The following is a 17,803-nucleotide window of genomic DNA, read 5'->3' as shown; positions in this document are numbered from 1 at the left end:
CTGCTTCACTTTTTATTTGTCAGGCTCCACTTTTGCCAATCAAGTCAAGTATAACAGGTGGTCCTTCCCTTCACACAGCTTTAATGATAAGTGACAGAACAGTGAAAGGCACTCAGCTGCCTGCAGAAGGCATTAAAAATTAAAAACTTTACTTATCAGTCTTTTATTAAAACTTTCTGTAATTGTGTAAAATATTTCCCCACTGGGTTTGCTTTCAATATGGAGTGCAATTATATTTCTGATGCAAAAATAATTAGAGGTTTAAAGAAGAAAAAAAAAAAAAAAAACAAACCAACAAAACACTAAAATGGGGGGAAGTATTTATTTTTGAAGCAGAAACCTATTCGAATATAGAACGAGAAACCTCCACCATAGCAAATGAAGCAGGCGCTGAGCTGAGGCTCTGGTCTGCGTCATCTGCATCCCGGCTGCGGGGAGCTGGGCTGAAAAGTAGCCCGAAGAGTTTTAGGAGGCTGGTAGGTAACTACCGAAGGTGTGAATTCCTCCTTGGGCAACTGATTGTTTTCTGACAGTGTGCGGCTGCAGGCAGGAGCGACTGCGGCCCGGGGGCTGTTTTGAAACAGGGCTACGGTGGCTTTGATCCCGAGCTGCAGCGGCCGATCTTCCCCTGCTGGTGTTGGTGAAGGCTGTAGGGCTCGGAAGCGTGGAAGATTTTCCTGTCGTTAATGCCCGTCACATACTAATCGGTACAGAAGAGACTTGTCTCCTTAGCCCCGTTAAGCTGCGAGTTTGCAGCTCCGTGTGAAGTAGCAAAGGCAAGGTACGTGATGAGATGCAAACAGGGGAGAAAGTGCTTTCACTGACGTTCAGAGAAACAAGCAAAGCACCTGTGAGAAGCGGGTGCTTCAGGGACATCCACGTTTGCAGATTGTTCATGGGTATCTTGGAGATAGCACTTCTCTACTTGTGGAGTGATTAAGTTACCTCTTCAGCACTGGCAAAGCCTGTGGATGATGAGCTCTGCCTTCACCTGCAGGTGTTGCCATGGCAAGGGACTCCAGAAGTACAGTCAGGCAACAAAAACAAAAAAGGGATAAAGCAAAAATGAGAAATGAGGAAGGAGGCAATAAGGATAGCACGCTGAGCTGGCGCCTTCCCTTGCAGATCCTGCCAAGCTGGCAGTGCTGCTGCCCGCCCTGTGCCATCCTTGGCACTAGCAGGGAACTCATGGCTGCAGCACTGTGGGTCTCCTGTCCGGCTGCCGCTCCCTGGGACAGCTCAGCATTCAGGCTAAAGCCTCAGCATAGGGTCACCTTCAAGCATGTTCCATTGCTTCTGGAGCCCTTTAAAGCGTCAGCATCTAACCATGGTGGTCTTACCCTTGAGTTCCATGTGTTCAAAATGAAAATGACTTGTTTGCTTGTTTTTCTCTGCATCCATGTTTCCCTCTCCATCCTACTTCAGAAAACACTGTGGTATCTTTGCTTCTCTGTATTTGAGTGTATGTGCATGCATTTGAATCACTTGCATTAAAAAACAAACAAACAAACAAACAAAAAACCTAGATCTAGATAAGTGGCCAAATCTTAGGATTTTAAAGCAGCTGCTCTCTGTTCATTCTTCCCCTTGGCAGAATGAGACCCACGGCTGAGGATGGTTTCTTTTACACTCACCCCTATTCTCTTGCATCTCAAGGAGTATCAGGGCGAGAGCCTGCTTCCTTCACACCTTGGGTGGAAATGAGGTGTGCAGCAGGAAGGAGAGGACCGCTGGGAGCAGGGCCATGGAGGAGCACAGCGTGGCATGGCTCTGTGAGCAGTCAGGGTTCAGTGCTGGTGAGGGCTGGGCTCAGGGCTGCAGTTGGCCTCTCCCAGCAGAAAAACTTCCATATGCACAACGTTTGCAGCGCTGGTGTCAGCACTGAGAGCAGTGTGCTCACAGTGTGTTTCAGGGTGTTAACGTCTGTGATGTATAGGCTTGCCCTCATTCAGAGAGTGTGGCTTCACTCCTAATTAAGAACTGCAGTAATCAGCCTAGGGGTTTGGTGTGTGAAGCTGGAGAGCCAAAATTGCTTGTGAATTCAGTTCAGATTCAGTGAGTTATTTTCACCCACGCTCGAAATGGTTATGTTTCATTTCTACATTTTGAAACAAAACACTTCCATTTCAAAACAAATCTAATTTCCTCCTTAGAGTGTGAAATGATAATTTTGTTTTGCTGTAGAGAGTATTCTTAGGTTGATCCAAGCCACCAGTACTGTCGCGTTGGCACTGTGGTGTTTTGTTTTTTTTTTTAATTATTATTACTGTAATTTGGTTGTCAGCTTGAAAAAATTAACTATTTGCACAGTTGGTTCCACGAGACAGATGAGCAGCTCTGGGGCTGTACCTGAGATCAGGGGCTCTGCCAAGATGCAGGTTCAGCTGATGAGGCCGGATGGATTTAGCCAGTGCACTCTGTGAACTGCTGTGTCTCTGCTGGGCTCTGGGGTGAAAAAGGTGTACGTGAGGGAACGCTTCACCACTTTGTCTAGAGTTACTTTTAAAACTCTTCTTCTGTAATACTTATATATATATATATATATATATATATATTTTTACAATTACTTCAATTCCACTTCTTTTTTATGGGTCAGCAGAATTACCAAATTCCAGCACAATGTTTTTACTAATTTATTTTTTTGATTTGAGGACTCAGAGAAGTGTCAGAGCCTAAATAACTTGTTGTTGGTGGACTAGATGTTCTGTGCAACCCAGAAATAAGAGCAGACATGGCCTATTTAGAAGATATTAACCCATCAGGAATGCCTTTCCAAACCAATGTGATATAAAAAGTGTTACTGCATTGCTGTCACAGTGCCTCCCAGCAGTGCAATTAGAAATGCAGGATATGCTGTTTGAAAGCCCGCTTTGGTCGATGAAAAGGCCCTGTTAATGTTGGTGGTGTGTCAGACCACACTCTAGAAATGAGCCCATTAACAAGAGATGACCTTTTTCACTAGACTGAAATAAAAGCACACCTATCTTAGATTTGAAACCAGAGGACTGCGATATGATTCCAATGGCTTTGGCTTATTTATTATTTTATTACTTACACCAGCGCATTTCATACCTGCAGAGGAGACTTGGCTGCAGCTCAGCCCTTCATAACAGAGTTTGGACTTTCCCCTTGACCTTCTGCAGCATCACTCAGCCTGACTCAAATGAAAGGCCTGAGGCAATTCTCTTGCCTTTCTCAGTGCCCAAATGGGCACCTGGATTATGCCTAAGGTTTCTGCCCTCCTGCTGTGGACTATTATGTCATGGTCTACGTTGTGCAGGAATTCTTTCCATCTTCATCATCTCAACACATGTACATGCATAGATATCTTTACATGTACACTTAGAGGTGCTGTGGCTTTTTTGTTTGTTTGTTTCCTTTTGCCCAGTCATCTGGAGTTACTCTCTCAGGCTTTTTGTAAGGTTGTGTCATTTTGTGCTTCTCATCTGGGCTTGTCAAATTTTGTTACAGAAATAGTGCATGACTGATTTTACACTGCTCATCTTTTAGCTTTGTTTCTGCTACTTGCTGCCACCCTCACATGCATGCCCACTAAAAGAAAGTCCTTCCTGGTTTAGATCTCCTTTGATTAGCATCTTGAATTTTCATGCTAATTTTGGAAGCCTGAGCAATGCTATACACAATAACGTTTTTTTCTAATCTTTCCTATGTGGCTTCCACCATCTGCTGAGGAGAGCTGACCCAGAGCTATAGCTGCAAAATGGTTAGCACTTATAACAATTGTAGGTACTTCCTTTACGTCCCTGGCACTGTCTGTGATGTGAGCATGGACAGCGATGGTTTCAGCTGCATGAGGGCTACACAAATGTATGACACGTATGCTAGTGGGGGACTGTTCTCAGTCCTCTGGTGCTTTGTACTTTAGGCCCCGTATTCATTTTGGGGTCTAACAAAAATTACCTGCCTATGTAGTGATGTTATCTTTCCTATGGGCTTTTCTATACTGGCAATGCAGGGGGAGGGATGAAGGAGGTGATTTCTAAAGGTCGTAGTGTGAGCTAATCAGCACCATCTCCTTTAAAACAATTTAACTTCTGTCTCTCAACATTTGCTTCTATCCTTATATATATATATATATATTTTGTCTCACACCAAATCACTGCACAACATTCCTGCTCACAGATCACCTCAAACAGATATCTTCTGTACTCTTCAGACTTTCATTTCTCTGTTATGTGCTTATCTTGCATATACGTGGTCCCTTTTTGCCAAGAACAGTACACCTTCTTCATATGGAAGCTTATTTTACCTGCCTGACACCCTGCCCTTCGTCCTGGTTATCTATATATTATTCCACGCTCGCCTCTTCATGTACTGCACACAAATGTGGTCTCTGCCATTTGCTTACCCTTGTAGTCTCTCTGCATGCCTTGGTGTGCCTTTTAATTAGATGCACTTCTGTTCTTTCATTGCTTGTTAACCCTTTCTTTTGAGAAGCCGTTTGCCTTAGCCCTGCAAATAATAACCTCTGATTTTTGCAAAGTCAAGTCCATTTCCCTCAGTAACCTTGATTTCACCAGCTATCAGTTATACCACAAATAATTCAGCCTCTAATTAGTCCATCTGTTAACTATTCAAGTACACATGACTTATCTTTATTATGTAACATAATGGTCAGTCTTCTTACCTGCTAGTGATACTTTGGTATGGAAAATACATTTTTCTACTTCTGACATACCCGTGTTGCCAATGTGCCCCCTATGGAATATACTGCAGATTGCATGGTTTCATAGTTTGTGCCAAGGAAAATGATAAGGATTTCACCCCCTCTGATTTTTTAATTTTATTTTATTTTTTGTTCTTTGCAATTGTTGTTGCTTGCAGGGAAGTGTGACAGCTTTGCCTCCTGTTCTTCGCCAGATTTCCTTCGAGTTAAAGAGGTGAATGCTAAAGGTTTTCTATTTAAGGGGAAATATCAGTGATAACAAAGGCAGAATAATGTTGACCTTAATTTTCTAATGCAAGTCATTTGGGCCAAGGTTAGATTTCTTTTGCAGGATGAGAGTCAGCACTAAATACACAACTATTTGCAGATAGGGCTCAGTGGCAAATTCTGTTCATCCATTCAAGATCACCACAACCTAGAGGACCAGCGCTGTTGGCCGTCAGCGGTGTTGTGACAAATGCTATCGCTCCTGAATTATTTTTCAGGATTTTATTCTTGTTTCTGTTTTTCCACATTTTTTTCTCATTGTTTGGGAAAAAAAAAACAAAAAACAAAAAACAAAAAACACCCCTACATAATCTGGAAGGCTGCATTTCAGATTTGTCTTCTTTGGAACCCAAGAGCAAGTACAGATAAGCACGCCCTGAAGAGCTTTCCTAAGTTTGTGTCACATACCTTGCATTTCCTTAAAAACTGCAGTCCTGAAAAGACATCCAATATAACTTCATTTTCATGGGCTCAAAATCGGGCTGAAATAATGCATCATTGAGGGTCTTGTGGTTCCTTGACTCCTTGAAAGGTTTCAAGCAAGTCAGCTAGCAGTGATATGTTTCTTAAACTGGACACAAATCTTCTGAATCGGACTTATCTGAAACCTGCATTGCATACATAATTTGTTTTGAGTCTGCCTTTTTGAAAACTCTAGGCCTATGCCCCATGAACAGTCATGTGAAGCAGAACTTCCCATGGCTGTTTTGAATGCCACCCGGTTCCGTGCAGTGGTTTTGCAAACTAACCAGCAGGCATGGCAACACGTTGTTCAGTGCTGTTTCTAAATCTGCTTTTTTTTCCTTCTACAACTCACATCGAGTTCCCAAAAGTTCTTCAATGGGACAGAGAAGAACGAATGCCAAAGTTGAACGAGTTACAGCCGCTACCACCTAATTAAAATGATTTTGCGCCAGTTGCTTTTGTTGGGTAGGATCCACACATAATATAATTTTAATCCTGTTTATATACACTCCGGGGACAGATTTGAGATCAGCATTGCCATTTAAGTGAGGTTAATCAAGCATACCGTATGCAGCTTTTGTTTCTCGATGGTATGTGAAAGGTGACCACAGCTGATGGGCTCCTGACTGGCCGTTCGCTGCAAACCCCACCACTTCCTTGTTAACAGAGTGTCTGATCATTAACCCAACCCCAGCCCTGATGACTTCTCCTGCCCGCTCCTTGGAATTGCACAGCTGTTGTTATTCACAGAGGAGCTCATAGTTATGAACTGGGTCGTACTGGCAGCGGGTACGCGCTTGTGCCGAGGGTAGGAAACAAGTAAGAAATAATTACATCTTCCCGAAAAACAAATGCTATTTTTTGTATTCGTGGCGCGTTTTATGTATACAGGAAGGACATTATGGCAAAATTAAAAAAGACCCTCATAAAAATCCTTCTTGAAAAGTATTGTTGCTGACAGCCGTGACCTCTGTGAGTCTGCATGTTTACCCATAATTCATAATTAACAAAGACATTAGAACTGCCACTGGAGGATTCTGGGCTTTATTTCTTTCTAACTGGGCAGTACTAATGCTGGAAGTGCTCCCAGTTCAGTGATTTAACATTTCAGGAAATCTTGGAGAGGCAGCAGAAGCCTCCTTATATAGTTCATACTCTGGGACTGTGGTTATACAGATATGGCTGAGATAATTATTCAGCTCTTGTTATTGCTGTAGTTCTGCACCTGATCCCTGAGCCATTAGAGCACTCTGCAGGTTATTACAACTATCAAACATCAAGGTCTCTTTTCTAGTCTCCCGACTATGTGGTTATCGTTTTGCTACTTCTAAATCCTCCATCTGCATAGAAAGCTTCTGTGCTCTAACTTGGAGATCTGCTAACACTTTTTTTTTTTTATGACTTCCCAAATGAGGCCTTTCTCTTACCAGCACACTAGCATAAAAATATAAGCTAAGAGTTTCTCTACTCGCGTTGTTTTTATTTCCTCCCTCTTGGTGATTATTTCCTTGAAACACTGCACCTCTTCTTCCACCTGTGTAGAGAAGGACTGCAGAGTTGGGTGTTTTCTGAACTGTGAGAAAAAACAAAATCTCCCCAGGAGAGCATCGTTTCTGGCAGTGGGTTACATTTGTGCCAATTTTTTACTGATGTGGTACTTTGTTTTGCATAAACTTCACCTCATTGCTGCTCTTCAGATTGGACAAAAATGTCATGAAAATGGAACAGTAGCTTAAAACAAGGCTTTGAATGCAGCTATGCTTAAAGAGAATTGATACTTTGTTGGGTACTCCTCTGTTAGCATTTAAGATGGGAAGGCTTGCTGGAAAAAAATCTTTCATCTGTGATAATGTCACCACCTGGCTTCTAATGTCTTAAAAAAAAAAAAGTGGATTTGAATATCCTTTTTTTTTTTTTTTTTTAAGCTATTTGGAGTGCAGACATTCACTTGTCTGATAACTTTTAAGATAATTTTGTAAAATAAGAGCCTAGAGCAGACCTCTGCAGGCTGCGCAGCAGGGGAGAACAAGGAGCTAATGCCGGGGCAGGCACGAGGGAGCTCAGCTATTTGAAATCTGTGTTTTGCATTAGATCAACAAAACACCTGCAAAAGGCATTCCATCAGTACCAGGCAAGCTGATGAGGGATCTAATCCACCAAGAGGCAGGGGCAGTCGCAAACAGCATGGCAAGAGGAAGAAACATATGGTTGCCTTACTTAATATTGCTGTGCAGTCGATCCCAACATATTCCACTAAATGGGCATTAGCTTTATTGGTAAATCAGAAGCTTGTGGAATGCAGGAGAAAATAAGAAAAGTAGTACATGTGGTATTTTTTTTTAATGCAGTCTGTGAAGTGACAGATAGACACATATTCCTCTCACCTAAATGATATAATGCCTAATAGACTATTCTTACAGTGTTAGATATTGTATTTGTTTCCTCTATGTAAGCAAAGCAAAAGGTGTTTATGCTCTGACTTGCACTTTACTAGTTCTTTGATTATTCTTACATATTTTTACTTCACCCTCTGCATGGCCTTCCATGCAATGTCCTATTGCATACCAATCATTCAGCAGAAAAAAATTAACGTCTTGGCAAACAAAACAAAACAAAAAACAGGGTTTTCCAATTGTTTTTTAGATTCTAGTAGTGCGACATGAAAATAAAGCTAATTTAAATATAATTTGTTGGGGAGAAGTCTTGAGTATTCTCTTATATTGAGATAGCTCCCTGGAATACATTAATCTGGGTGGAAAGGGTAACAGTAATTGGTTTTTAAGACTGAAATGACCCATTCCTTTTTTTTTTTTTTACACTTTGTGGAGCTGCAAGAAAAGGTATCTTTTAAACATTGTTTTTAACGTAAGTCTGGCCAGTCTTTAAGAGAAACTGTGATTGATTATTTGTAAGAGTCCATTCTTTATGCACGAAACTCCAGTGGGCTGCTTTGCAGGCCACAAATAGCTTTTCAGTGTAGGTAGGCGAGTTTAAAAAATGACATGTTGCAAGCATTCTTCTCTTTCAAGTGGCTAGGGAAATAAAGAGAATTTGCTTAGAGTATCCTTGTGTACCTGGCTTTCTTTGAGATTTTGATACTACTTCCTAATTAAACTGTTTAGAGTAGAAAGAAGAGATGGTGGGAACAGCACTGACAAGATAAGCCGACTTGCCTTTAATGCAAAGTCTTGTTGCTGTACATGTCTTTCTCTTGTTTAAAAACAATGTGTGCTTGATAGTTCAAAGCCAGTCTCAGAGTTTGACACTGATGTGGAAATGTTTGTACTTGCATCCTGTTGGACTTAGGACGGATGCAGGAATTAACACTGGTGACTTAGACTGAAAGAATCAGCACCAAATTTTCATTAATCCACATCTTTCAATAGCACTAAGTAGATTTATGGCATTTCATAGCTTATCACCTGCATAGGAATGTGAGACCACATCAGTGATCAGAAAATGACTCATGCACTAACTTTGAGATAGTGAATTGTATATCACTAACTACAGCCTTGTTATGATGCTTTTCAAAAAATGGGAAATGGACATAAATTATTAATTCTGCATTTTTATTTTATGACCACAGCAGAAGGTTTTGGGATGCCAGAGCCTCTGTTGATCTGACATGGGCACTCAAATCTGGAGGGGTGGTTGCAGGTGCACAGAAGTAAGGCATGACTTTATGGTCTTCTGGACAAATAGGGCACTTGAGGAGTAAATTATCAGTTTCTTGCTTTACAGTTCCTAAGCTTAACACTGAGCCACTGAACTTAAAGGGAAATATTTCTTTGGTTTATTTCAGTTTCACAGTGCACAAAAGCACTTTGCCACACAGTTCCTTCTATATCCAGTGGGAAATGAGCAACTAAATCTTTGTGAATGACTTAGGAATGTAGTGCCTTGAAAAAATGCTCATTAGTGTGTTGTCCAGAACTCATTGCTGCCTGATAGGAGCCATACACTGAAAGGAAAAACATGCCTGTACTTTTCACAGATGTTTTATAGAACTGTATTCTGTGTTATTCAGAACTCACCTTGGCTTTCTTTTTTTTCTTTTTAGTTGTACAGATGCTCTTGATTGTAAGATTAAGCCTTTTACTTCCGAGTTCAAGACAGCAAGACAGTCCAAGACAGTTTCTAAAACCTAATTGTAAAATATATTTAAATGTGAAAACTCACAGAGACCTGTCTTGCTGCTAGTTCTATCCATGAACAAATGTGTGAATGTTTGCTAAATCAGACTGCAGGGGAAGCGTTTCAGGCCAGGAAGCGAAACTTAAGAAAATATATAACAAAGCATTACTTTCACACATTTATCATTCCGTGTATCCTGGCTATAGTTTGGGGTTTCATCCATCTTTAAGTAAAGCACTGCACTCAGAATTGTTCTGTGTCTTCTGCAGAAGAGCTGGCGGTGGGGGATTACTGTGAAGTGGGAAGGATGCGGAGGCAACGGATGGGGCTGGAGGCTGGGAAAGAGATCAGAGGTAGATGGGAGTTTCGTAGGGAGGTGAAACTATGAATTGCCTGTCTGTCCCTCAGCTGATAGAAGCTTGCCTTGGGACTGAACACCCTGCTGGAGAGCATTTCTCACAGTGACAACAGGGAGTGTGGCTCCTCAGAAGCGGGTGGGTTGAGCACTCAGCAAATTATTAACATAGCAAATTATTAACATCACAAATACAGTAGAGGAGAAAAAACAAAAAGTCTAATTGTTTAGTACTGCAAAGCCTCTTCTACTGCAGAGAAGAGAAATCTCAGCTGTAGTATGCTGGCATGTACACTGCAAAACCTAAATGAAAAACCTGGCCTCATCTTTAGCGTGCTCCATTGCAGCTTTCATGGAATATTTCATGTAGTCACCCTCTGCTTAGAGACTTCTTGGATAATTAGGTAATAGGAGATAGTTCTTCATTTCGTTTTGTTGATGTGTATTATGATTATGCCTTTATGCCTTTTCTTTTCTCTGAGGAATTTTAAGCAACAAAGCAAGACCTTCTTTTTCCTCCACCTACAATGTTTTAAAGAAATGTCTTAAAATGAGGTTAGGTTACTTTTTATCCTTACATAGCAGTCCTGTGGTAATGGTGTTTATAGAGTCTTCATTCTGTGCACGCCAATGGTGCTTTGCTGTGAAGTGGTATGTCCTTCCCCATTTCAGAAACATTGATTCAGGTCTTCTTCATTGACAGCATTTTTTAATTTTTATTCTTTTTTTTTCTTCTTTTTTTTTCTTTCTTTTTTTTTTTTTTTTTTAAATTTTTTACTTTAGTGAGATATTTCAGGTCAGTCCTGTAGGACCATGCTGATCTCATTGTAACCACTGCTGCAGAGCATGGAAACTTGCTGGCACAGTATTGCAAAGTGACTCTGCAGGGGCTGGATGACTTCCAGCCAGCAATGAACCACAGCCAAGAAATGCCAATATGGATAATGCAAACAAGAGAGATTTGGGGCACATTTCGATTTAACCATCTGATTTAATTGACAGAATAAATGCACCTGTCATCGGGTAATATTCTTGTGATTAGTTTTGGCTGTGCTGATGAAACGATGTTAAAAGAATGTCAGAACAACCTGTCCTGGGACTCCTACAGGCAGTTTCAAGCTAAGGAAGGTCAGTTTTCAGCTAGATAAAAGATTCAGAATTGTATCTTCTTTCTTTCCTCCTGTGTGGTTGCGTGTCTTGTACTGAGACACGGAACAATTTATCTTGCATATTTTCCCTGCGCAGTCATTCTTACAGGTCCGCAGGTCAAAGCAAGCACAAATAAGTGAAGCTGTAACCTTTTCTTACACAGACTTCGAGGCTGTTCAGTGTTTGGGAAGAGATCCATTCACAAGGTCATCATTTGCCTACTTGTATGCTGTCATTCAGACTTGGACGCCTTTGTGGAAGTGGCAGCTCACTTAAGAGTCGAGGTGTGATGTGCTCCACTGTCTCCTGCCTCCAGAAGCAGCTGATTAGTGAGAGAAAGAAACTGATTTCTGCAGCTTTGGAACCATAGCCCCCTGATTTTAATCTTACGGAGCATGAAGCTGGTAGGAGGAGACGAGTCGATTCTAAATACCAGGGTGCCAAGACCTCCTGTTGTCCTTTCCATTTATTGAGCCATTTCAGTGGATTTCAAGGCAAGAGATGGGTTAACCAAAGGTAGGAGTATTAACATGGCACGTGGTGGGGGGGCCTGGAGATGCAGTCTTTGGATAAGGCTCACTTTGCTGCTACGTGATGAGGAAAAGCTCCTGGTCTGAAAAGATAAATTGGCAACTGGACAAAGGTTTGGAGAATAGGCAGGTGAAGAACTCCATTTCACAAGGGGACAATTTAACTGCAGAAGTCCCAAGGAAGAATTACACCAGCTCTGTGAGCTGTGGTAGGCATTACACCTTCTCCGTTGTACCCACTACAGTGGCTTACACTGCCATGTTGCAAGAAGTGGCAGTGCCCACATGGCTACACATCCCTCAGTACAGATGGAGCTGCATCTGTCCATGTTTCAGAGGGGGAAATTGTGGACAAGGCAATTTAACAACTTGCCAGAGGTCACAGCTAAGGTCTGTGACGGTACAGCGAGTGAATCTAAATTCTTTCAGTCCCAAGGCCTTATCCACAAGACCATGCTTCTGATGATTAAAATAATCTTTTGTTTTTTCTTTCTTTTTTTCAGTACCACGCTTCTAGTGGTGTTTAATCTTGTTTTTGGTTCACTTAAAAGCCTCACTTCAGTATTTATTAGTTTTAAGCAGGGGTATTAATGTCCTGAGACAGGAACCTGAAAAACAAACTTTCTTGTTGAAGACCTGGATAGCACAGCCTCCCTCACTGGCAGTCAGCCCCTTTCTTATGACTAAAGAAATATTTTTTTTCTTTTGCTAAGTCTAAATAAATGACATTGAAGAGAACGCGGTGAGATTTGTCCCAAGTAGAGATGTTGCGAAGACTTATGCATCATCAAATCCCATTTAAGTTCTATTTTGCGCAGAGCTGGAGGCTGCACTGCTTTATTGCACAAATGTAAATTTCATATTGAGAGCAGATGTGCTGCACAAGTACTGTTAAAGGTGGTGGGATTTTTTGGATCTGTTTTCTAAGCATAAACATACATTATTTTCCAGGTAGCACCAAAGTGCTGCTTCAGTTACATGCAGTTAACCATGAAATTTGAGTGCTGTGCACAGTTTCACTCTTGTGATTTAAAGTTCGGATCCCAGGCTATTTACACATTGCATCAAGAAATGACTCAGCTGATAACCCAGCATTAGACACTGCTCCTGGGCTGCTGGTGGTGGGGCACTGGGCTGTGTGGGACAGGGAGCTGGGGTGGTAGGATCACAGGCTAAAATAATTTTTCCTGATTTTTCATTGTTTAAAATAATTTCCAGACTTCATTTGTAGCTGTCCACGAGAAGAACGTCTCTCTTTTTAGTACATGTCTACAAATGCTACACTGATGCCTTAAATATTAACGTAACGTATATGTTTACTGTTAATGGAGTTTAGTCCAGGTGGGCACGCAGAAGTTTGTATATGCTCACAGCATGTTCAGCAACAAGTCTGAGCTGCAAGGTGTGTTAGGTAGCATCATGAGCATTCGTGTTCTCTTGCACAGTTTTGTTCCCTCTGGTGGCAATCAGAAAACTCCCATCATTACACAGCACAGATGTGCAGATCCCATTTTTCGAGGAATCATTTTAATTTCTGGTCAGTGCTCCACAAACAAAGTTCTCCTTGTAGGAAGCTTATTTTAACTTGTAACTTTCTGTGTCCCTGCCTCCCACTGTATGGCAAGGAAATAATCACTAAGAGATTTTCTTCTCATATACATAAGAATATTTATCAGGTGTACATGTAATGATTCAGAGAATATGTAAAGCTCTAAGACTTCAAATAGTTCAGAAAACGGGTCTATGTGTATTTAAGATTTGTCATTTAAAATACATTAAAATTGTGTGAGAGAAGAAACACCAGAATATCACTGTAAAATGAATTCAGCAGATTGTGCCATGGACAAGGCGCACAGGAAGACAGGGAAAATAACAACAAGAATCTTGGATCTTCCTCCACGTGCCTGGAAGCCTGGGCACCTCTTCATTTTCAAAATAGAATTCTAGGGTACAGTGAAAAATGAAGAGGCTGAGGAATATGTGGTGTCATTTAGAAATATGCTGTAGCTTGAAGACAGAGTAACTTTTTCTTCAGTGCTCTTGGCATTTATGAGAGAATACCTTCTTTTGTTTTGGAAATTAGAGCTGTTCAGCTAATAAAATGCAAAAGATTTTTCAGTTCCTTTCCATCCATGCACTGATGTTTTGCAAATAATAAGCCAAAGCTTTCGTGACAAAATTCTACTCTTGCTGCCATATTTGGCTTCTACCTTTTGGCTAACTCTTGTGTGGTTATGTCCCCCACGGCGGTGTTTCCTAAAGCTTTTAAGCACTATAGAAACAAGCATTAGGAACATCATAAGAGCAGAGTGTTTCCGGGTGATGGGTGTGAGGCAGGATCAGTGCCCTAGAATGGGAAATATTTGGGAACCTGTAGTTCTGCTTGAGCTTCCCTGCCAGTGTGAACAACTCATTTGCTTTCACTATTCAAAGTGTGGCAGCTTGTGGGTCACTGGAGAGGGGGAGACTGGGGAGCTGGACTAGATGACCTTTGAAGGTCCCTTCTGTCTAAAGACAATCCTATAATTCTATTACATTATCTCTGTGGATGTGCAGATGTGGTGTTGAGTTGGTCAGTAAGAAAGTTGGTGAGAGTGAAGCAGTTGTTTCAATGCTGGTTGGCACATGGCAGAGCAGCATCTTCCCACAGCTGGTGTTTGCAGAGGGCTCCAGAACAGCTGGGGAAGTCAGAAGGACCCTTTACTCCTGGGGAGAAAAGCAGTGCTCTGGAGAAAGAAAAAAGGACTGGAAGCAATATGTCATAGTAAAATTATTTTGATCCCAATAACCAAAATATGAGCAAATGGATTCAACCTCTATTTAGTTAATAAGCATTATGCCTGCTTTCTGGGAATGGCTTTGGCACTAAGTCTTAATTCCCAGTTTCCATCCAGCTATCCTATCGCATCATTAAATCTCACAGGAAATGCAAACACAAGTTGCCTGTCATTTATCAACAAAAATATTGTTTAACATTTGCAGCGTATACACAACCCATTATAAAACTCACTGGTGCATGCTCGGAAGCAAAATGTATTACTGTAGATATCAGTAGATAACTATTTATAATTAATCCTGTAGGAATAGCAGTTCCAACAGTAAGAAACATCTGAAGTAAATGGAAGGTACAGATGCCTTAAGTTATTTCCATGGGTTCTAAGGCTACAGCATTGGTCATAGCAGGGTCAGCCTTCATACAGACAAAAGCAGAGGCGAGCCAGAAGCCATTGCCCAGCAAGCGGAAAATACTTTGAGGGAATCTAAGTTGTACATCATAGTCCAGGTTTTGTTGTTGTAGGAAAAAAAGGGATGTCTGGACACAGAGGCTTTTGTGGCAGTCCATCACGTGATTGAAAGAGTCCGTGTGGCATTCAGTTCAGAGCTAACACAGCCCTGCAGAGGTGCCTATCGCAGGTGTTGCAGTCAGTTCTTCCGAAGGGAAGGATTTTTAATTCTCCTTAATATTCACATCATCAACTGGGGAGAACCCTCATTTCCGTCTATTAGCGTGGCTTCCACCTATAGGACATGAAAAATTATCTGAATTGAATTCATAAGCGATCTTCCTGAGAAATGACTGCATAATCGATTTTCAGCTGGAGAATACCTCACGTTAATGACATTGCTGGTCATCCTGCCTCTGGTACTTACACTGTCACCTCTATTTCTGTCTCTTCCTGTGGTCTCTAAGGCAGCCCATTTTCTCCCATTCTCAAACCCAGAACATATGTAAATATGTAGGCCTTTTACACCTGCTGCCTGATTGAGAATTCCCCACACAAAGCTGGGTGACCTTTCTTAGAAGTATGGGGGTGTTTCATAGAAGTAAAAGAAACATCAGATGCAAATCCTTAAACCTAAAATACAGTCACATATTTCTGCACCTGACATTGGCTCTGTCCTTGCAGCTCTGAGATACTGCATGATGGTACATTATATCACAAAATGTTGCTATGTACGTAATTTATTTGTTTACTTATTTGAGAAGAGGCTTCTTGTTTCTAAATCTTCTCCACTGGAGGAGATGACTTCCTTCCCTGACCATTTGTTGTTGATTATTCTGACATATTCCTCTCTACCATTCTGTCTCCTAATGTAAAGGATTTCTTCAGTTTAAACTTGAGACATACCATGGATGTGATTAGCCTTTGCTGTCAATCTCTGGTGTATTAAGACAGAATTCAACGCTTATCCTAAAAGCTTTCCAGACCCAGAGAAAAAATACAAATGAAAAGTGTGTTAAGCTCTCATGCATCTTCGTAGATGCGTTGGAGAACATATTAGAATAGTGATAAATGTCCAAGACAGCAAGAGGGCTTGTGCTTACATCACTGTAAAGATCTGTCTTAATGCTGGCCTGTACTGGACAAAGCACCACCTGAAAGGCTTTGCTGCAGGCAGCGTGTCAGAGCCTTGCAGGGGTTGTTGCTGCAAACACAGCCCCTGACACCATGCCTTTGCTTCAGAGAGCACTTGACAGTGGAGCTGGACTTCACACAGCCTTAGGGCACTGCCAGAGAGCCCTCTCATGCTCCTGGCTTCAGAGTGGACCTAACATGAAATCAGAATTTGCTGCCACTTCTGCGAGCACTGGACTGTGAGAGAAACTCTTAAGCACGGTTTGTGTGATTTTTTCTCCTTCTTCAAATTTTTGCAACTTCTTCAACTGCTTGGCTGTCTTGTCCTCCATCCTTTGCTGGCGAGAAGGACTCAAGTGCCAAAACACTGCCCAACTGGGGCCATAACACCTGCAGGGAAAGGCACACAGCATGGCACGTGGCCTGTGGTGGCCAACCACAGCAACCTGGGACAGAGTGACTTGGAGGGCTCCAAAACAACTTTGAGTGTTGTGTGAAGGAGCTGAATCCAATGTGATGAGCCGATGTCATGGAACTCTGTCTTGAATGTATCCCACCGACTCCAAGCTGAGCTCAAAATTCAGCGCCGTATTAAACAAGTAGAAGTAGACTCACATGAATGAGTTAATGACCTAAGTAGTGGATGTAAGTTTGAAAAACACAGAATCTCAACTGTTCCAAGTATGCTACCTTAAGAACTCATATTTCAGGCTGAATACTCCGAATTACAGTAAAATTATAGGAAAAAAAATAGCTTTGCGTGCATTTGTTAGGATGACATTGTACCACGAGCAGCTGTGGCCAGTAGGCAGTTTTCTGATGGAAGCTTGCAGACTTGGAGGGAGGGGGGAAGTGAAGAAATTATTTAAGCATTTAAACATGAAATTATTTTGAGTTGAGTGAACCAGTGAAAGATATTGCCTATAATTCTGTGTGTGTGACAAAAGCAGTTTTCAAATAATTCTACGTGTGTTTACATGTGTGTGTAGCTTTGCAAAAAACAATAACAACAAAAAAAAACAACCCAAAACCAAACAGAACTGGGTTTTCAGCATGCTATTTTTAGAAAGCCATAACAGGACAAATTAAAAAAAATAGCACATGGTAAACAACACAAAATCCTTGCAAAATAACACTTAGCAATTTTTATCACCCATCAGCGGAGGAAAAATCTCGGCGTTTATATTGTTTTTCAATCAGGAAAGTGTAGTTAATTCTTTATCAAGCTCCTTATTGTTTGTATATCTTGAGAAAGGAAATGAGGAAGCAATATAGGGCATGTTGTAAAGTAAATCCCACGTTCAGAGTGATGTGGAGTGCATGATGGTGCTGTTTGCAAAGCCAGTGCAAAGGACATATGTTTAAGATAGATTTGCCATTAGGGATGCAGTGCGTGACAAAATTTAAGGTAGAAGAGTCTTCCAGTCCCTTCCGACCTACTTGCTTGGATCAGGTGTGGAAAAATAAAAAGATTCTTTTCATAGATGCTTTCAGCAACCTGCCATATTCTTAATGCCTGGAAGGTTTAATACATCAATGAGTTTGTTTCTTTCAAGCATTAATCTAAGCCTGCACCGCTGTTGCGTGTTGTAGGATTTAGTTTTGGGTTCAGGAGAATCTATTAGCTCAGTGAACATATATTTTAAATAGCCGTGTTACAGGTGGAATAGAACATGGCAACAATTTTATGATGCCATCCTCTGCAAGAGGCTTTTAGTTGGGCTTTTCCTACACAAATAAATGCCCAAGAGGATTTTGTGTTTTGGCTGCCTGTTGCACTAACACGGATTTTTCACTTATAAGGTAAGTATTTGTTAATATAACATTTGTTAAATTTCTTCAGGATAACACTGTTTCT

Source organism: Tympanuchus pallidicinctus, unplaced genomic scaffold (assembly GCF_026119805.1).
Source record: "Tympanuchus pallidicinctus isolate F22 unplaced genomic scaffold, pur_lepc_1.0 scaffold1, whole genome shotgun sequence".
NCBI classification, from domain to species: domain Eukaryota; kingdom Metazoa; phylum Chordata; class Aves; order Galliformes; family Phasianidae; genus Tympanuchus; species Tympanuchus pallidicinctus.
This window is presented reverse-complemented; position numbering follows the sequence as displayed.